Raw genomic sequence first — 6,000 nt, 5'->3', positions numbered from 1 at the left:
TATTATTATTATTATTATTATTATTATTATTATTATTATTATTATTATTATTATTATTATTATTATTATTATTATCTATAATATAATTAGCACAGAAACGTTTAACGTTTAACGTTTAACGTTTAACGTTTAACGTTTAACGTCGTTTCGTCATTAGTTACTAGGCTTTGAAAAATCGCGTTCTGTAAATGCACGCGGCCATTGGAGAAAGATCTCTTAAGCGAGCTTGAACTTTTTTCCTTTTGGAATTTAATTATTAGTTTAGATATATTACACAAAGAATCATCTTAATCAATTATATATCATATTATAATTGAAGTAAGTATGTGAAATAGTTATATATACATTTTTATCAGATAAAGTAGAAAGGATTAAAACTTTTATTAGATAAAGTAGAAAGGATTTAAAGTAGAAAGGATTTTAATTTTTTAAATCGTTTAGATTTTGTTTGTTTTAGTTTTTCTTTTAGCAGTTTTATTTTTATTATTTTATATTTTAGAAAGAAAATAGGGGTATGGATGTTATTTAAAGTTATACTATTGCTGTTTCCATAAAATTGTTATTTTTACTTTGAAATTTCTGTGATGCTATCAACTTTTTTTGTTCTTTTTTAGAAAATTTAGAAAAAAAAAATTAAAATTTTGTGCCAACACTGACAAGGCATGTGACATGTTATTGTATGTAAAGGTTAAATGTTGCCATGAAGATTACAGTTCTTATGAGAAAAAAAAGAAGGTAAAGAGAATTGTTTGTAAATATATATTTTGTATCTTTTTAAATTTTCTTGCGTCATTTTTAGAATTTTTGTTTGCACACGTTTATTGTTTGCATATATGCTTTTTTGATATGTATGTGTATGTGGTAATAAGTGCTTTATAGTTGTTTTATCAATGTGTTTTTATAATAATGTAAAGTGTTTTTTTACTGTTTGTGTATGTGTTAGTATGTGTTACATAATTGTTTTAAAAATGTGTTTAAATATGTATATAAGGTATTTATTTATTTTAGTGTTAGTATATATTTAACCTTATATACATATTTAAACACATTTATTGTGCTTATAGTTTGTACATATGTTTATATTATGTTCTTTCTGTGTTTTTAAAGTGCTGTGACTTGGTAAACATCTACCTGAAAATCAATTAATGTATTTTAGAGAAGGAGCAGAACATATGGCTTTAGATCGTGCAGCTCAGCGTGATATGCACCTAATGGCATGGTTTAAGTTAAATACTGAAAATGAAAGAGCATATTGCTATTCGTATGTAGACATTCCTTATCACTTTATATTTGATGATAAACATTGTAAATGGAAGGATAAAGGGGTGGTAATAAGGTGATAGTAAGAATGTATAAAGTTAATCCAACTGGAGAATAGTTTTTTCTTAGACTGTTAGTTTTGCAAGCAAAAGGAGCAACATCTTGGGAGGATGTGCATACTGTTAATGGTATTGTCCTTGAAACGTTTTGTGTAGCATGTGATTTGAAAGGTCTGTTGCAAGATGACACTGAATGGCAGAATACTCTTTCTGAGGCGGTTTTAAGACATGCCAAAGAAAATTAGACAGTTGTTTTCAATTATTTTGACCTTTTGTGAACCTGACAATCCTTTACATCTCTAGAATACATACAAATTTTTTATGATGGAAGATTTCATTCACCACTCAGTCCCACTTCTAATAGCTGAACAAGCTACTCTTCATCAAATTGAAAAGATTATTAATCAAATGTGTTATATAAAACCATATTTGTTTATAGTTGTATATATGTTTAAATTATGTTGTTTCCATGTTTTCAAAGTGGTGTGATTTGGCATTATGTTGAGCAAGATTGATAACCTTGCCACCCAAGCGATGTACTTATAGCAGAGTTGTGACTTGGCAGCATTTAGTGCCAGGCGGAGTTACTGCTTTGGAGCTAGGTTGTGTTGTGTAGCCTTTTTTAATTATTCTCAAAACACATAATAATGTCTGTTAATGTTTAGCGTAATGTGTATGAGAGTATGCAACCTTGATCTTTAAATCTAGGGTGTTTTCATGTCCTAAATTTGAAGTAATTGAATAACTAATATTGAACATAAAAACAAATATACTTTTATGTAGTTATATGTTTAGTAAAAAGATAAATATAGTTAACTTTAAATTGGTTTTCTAATTTTGCCTTTCATATTTTAATTTGGTTTGTTATCTTCACTGGATTTTAGGATCAAGGATGTAAATATTCTATTATGTGTTGTTGTGATGTTTTGTGTTGGTATTCATTTTTAACAATAGACACCTTCATGTTGGTGACTATTGTAAAAAATGAATAATAGGTTGTTTCATTATTGGAACTTACTGGTAAAAATGCAATTTATATCTTAAATTGGTTTTTTTTTTATATACATATATAGTATTGTTAATCCTTTTGTACTTCGAAACAGATTTTATTGTTACATTTTCGATAAATGTTTATATTAACTGCCATGTCAAAATGGGTTACTATAAATAGGTACATCGATTTTCAGTTTTTATGCGGTGTTTTATTTTTGTTTTTTTTGTTGTTGTTGTAATTATAGTATCATAATTCCTTTTTTTTTTTTTCTTTAGGATTTACGATTGACGCATTTATACGATTTATAAAAAGAAACCTGATTACCTTTTATTGTAAATTTTGGTCAGTTAAAATGATATAAATGTATGCAATTAGTTCAATTTTTTTTAAAGTTTTCTCTATTTTAAGCCTAATAATTTGCTGTACGTAATTTGGTGGTTAATATTGTAGTTAAGCGCTTTTTTCAAATATCGAGTTACTTAAATTTTATAAGGTTTTTAACTAATTAATTAGCTTAGTTTGCATTTGCAACACTTTTGAGGAAAGAAAAAATTCTTATATATGTTAAATTCTTATAAATATTAAAAAGAAAAAATTCTTATACACGTAAATCATTGTTTTACATTTCGGTATTCTGGTAAAAGGTCTTCATCAAAAACTTGACTACTCTTATTAAAAATATTCTCCTGACCACCATTAAGGTAAAACGGCAAAAACGGGGAAGGGAGGTCCTTTATTAGTGTCAAAATATTGAAGAGAACTTAACGTTTTAAAGACAGTTTCCTTTTTTAAAGAAACATGTATCAAGGGGATACCAAAAAGTTAATAATTCATGTATAATTAACGTTCGCTTTATATTAATCTTATAAATTAAAGTTCATGTTATAAAAAATATCACAAGAATTTAGCTTCACTTTTTCGTCAATTTAAAGCATTATGAAGTGTTATTATTTTGAGTCAGTAACTAAAAACGTATTGCGTTGAACTTGGTAATATCGAGGAAAATGGTTCTGCCTAACACTGATATGACCTATGTCAATGGTAAATTACTCAACATTAAATAATTAGTAAATTATTTTACCTCCGCATACTTTTTATTTTAACTTTACAGATGGTTTAATTTTTTAAATTTGAAGGCGTTTTTCTAAAAGGGTATTAGTTATGGTTTCGCAACTTTAAATTGTGGAATACAGCCTCTATAAATTAACAGACCGACCATAACCCGTTTTACGGGTTGCTTATTGCTAGTTATTATTATTATTACTATTATTATTATTATTATTATTATTATTACTATTATTGTTATTATTACTATTATTATTATTACTATTATTATTATTATTATTACTATTATTATTATTATTATTACTATTATTATTATTATTATTATTATTATTATTATTATTATTATTATTACTATTATTGTTATTATTACTATTATTATTATTACTATTATTATTATTACTATTATTATTATTATTATTATTATTATTATTACTATTATTATTATTACTATTATTATTATTATTATTACTATTATTATTATTATTATTATTATTATTATTATTATTATTATTATTATTATTATTATTATTATTATTACTATTATTGTTATTATTACTATTATTATTATTACTATTATTATTATTATTATTACTATTATTATTATTATTATTACTATTATTATTATTATTATTATTATTACTATTATTATTATTATTTTTATTATTTTTATTATTTTTATTATTTTTATTATTTTTATTATTTTTATTATTTTTATTATTATTATTATTTATTTTTTTATTTTTTTTAATATTTTTACTATTATTATATACCTAAAAGAGCTCTTTGGTAACCGATAAAGTCATTAATATGACGATAGACACTTGCATATTAAATGGAAACAAATGAATTTTTTAACTGATTAGTTTTTTCGCCATAATCAGCTTCAAGTTTAGCCCATAATGATGCCTTAACAGCAATAAAAAATTAGAATAGGTTTCACCTAGAACTTGAAAATCTAAAAGCTATTGAAGAACATTAATGTTATTGATAGATTTTTAACGTTTGCTGCCTTCAAACAATCCTGAATGGTATTGACTCAAATAGTTATAGAATTCACTTGTTGGTCACTTGTCACAATATGAGATCATTGTTTGTAGTACTTTGAACAAAGTACAAGACCATTTGGTCTTTGCCAAAACATTTCTTATATCGAGAATGTTTGAAAATAACTCTTCACAGAGCCTAAAACTTCCAAGGTTCCTGAGTTCTCAAAACTCTACATCACAGAATAAAAATGAAATACATATACATAAAAATAAACGGATTCGGTTTTTTAAATAAGAGAATGTGTATAAGAAGCCTATCGAAACTTAAGGTAAACAAAGTCTGTGAAAATGCAAGTATATCAAAGTTTGATTATAATCAGTACATCTTTGCAAAAAGTAAAATAAATAAGAGTCCATAGGAGACATCGATATCAGAATGACGAAGCAATCGTTTGTTTTTAAGTACTATTCGAAGTATTTGTATTTATTTTTCTTGTTATACTTGCAACAAAGTTGTGAATATACGAAGTGTACATCCTAAAGATTCTGCTACTTCTACCCACATATATTAAAGCGTTAAATACTGAGTTTGATTCAAATATTAACAGTGCCCATTGTATAAATTTTACGCTTGAATAGTAAGATTCCCAATCGAAGCTAATGAAACTCGTTGCAACGTAGTAATACGAAGCTACCAAAGGAACGTATGTTATCATGAGTGAAAATGATATTATTGCCATAGTTATGGAAAGTTGCTTATCTGCATTCATGTTTCTTGCAACTTGAATGTCATTAACTCTGAGTATTTTTTTTATACCAATCAATAGAGATGTGTTGATAACAAGTAATAACAATAACGTAACACTTAAAACTGATGGGATGAAAACAATTAAAACGTCAATGTGAATTTCGTATGCATACAAAATACCTAGTACACAAGAAAACATGAAAATGAAAGCGATGATCGGTATTAAGTAGGTCCATTTAAAAAATCTACCGCAGCATTTGTTGTCTTTCAAAACGACAAAAAAACGCTCTATCGAGATTGTTAACACGATAGTGCACGAGAAAGATAACGGAAATACAGACCAAAACCCAACTGCAAGCCTAGTACTACAACTAAGCTCTCTTTCCTTTTGAATAAAAGCTACTCGGAGTGGTATTAGAATTAATCCAACCGTAATATCACTGCAAGCTAAAAGTAATACAAGCATTTCATTTGCTGTCTTTTTCCTTCTTATTCTTGATTTAAGTATCCCAAAGATTAATAAAATGTTAGATATCAATATAAATAAGCTAACTGTTAAAGAAATCGCAATGAATGTGTTACCAAATAAACCTTTCGGAATGCCTTCATACACTGGACACAAATTAATTGCTTTCAGCTTTAGTGCCATCTTTTTTTAAAGCTAAACTCTGAATAACTGCTAAGTTGTTGGTAACAATTTCCATAAGATGAAACATGTCAACAACAACATTAACATTTTACATCTCGTTTAACCATTGGTAGCTCGTTCACACAACACTCTTGTGCGATTTAAGCCTTCAAAAAGTATTACTTTTGTAAATTTAGAAATTTTGAAATTTGTTTTAGTATTTTAATTCAATTTTAATCCGAAAGGAATCAGCAATAATG

The 6,000-nt window shown here is 26.0% G+C and overlaps 1 long non-coding RNA gene across 2 annotated transcripts; it reads left to right on the top strand.

Annotated features, from left to right (window-relative positions):
• The first annotated feature begins 188 nt into the window (after positions 1-188).
• Positions 189-2,924, top strand: LOC149878620 (uncharacterized). 2 transcript variants are annotated; one of them, XR_016447685.1, is made up of 3 exons: positions 189-735; positions 1,157-2,490; positions 2,589-2,924. It is a non-coding gene; the product is annotated as an uncharacterized LOC149878620 (long non-coding RNA). The 2 variants fall into 2 exon arrangements; XR_016447684.1 differs by having other exon boundaries at positions 1,157-2,684.
• The last annotated feature ends 3,076 nt before the right edge of the window (positions 2,925-6,000 follow it).

This window comes from Hydra viridissima, unplaced genomic scaffold (genome assembly GCF_058129835.1).
Source record: "Hydra viridissima isolate aposymbiotic clone 2 unplaced genomic scaffold, HvirCarnegie_v1 scaffold_15, whole genome shotgun sequence".
Lineage (NCBI taxonomy): Eukaryota > Metazoa > Cnidaria > Hydrozoa > Anthoathecata > Hydridae > Hydra > Hydra viridissima.
The sequence above is the reverse complement of the archived record's forward strand: the minus strand, read 5'-3'. Positions and strand labels throughout refer to the sequence as shown.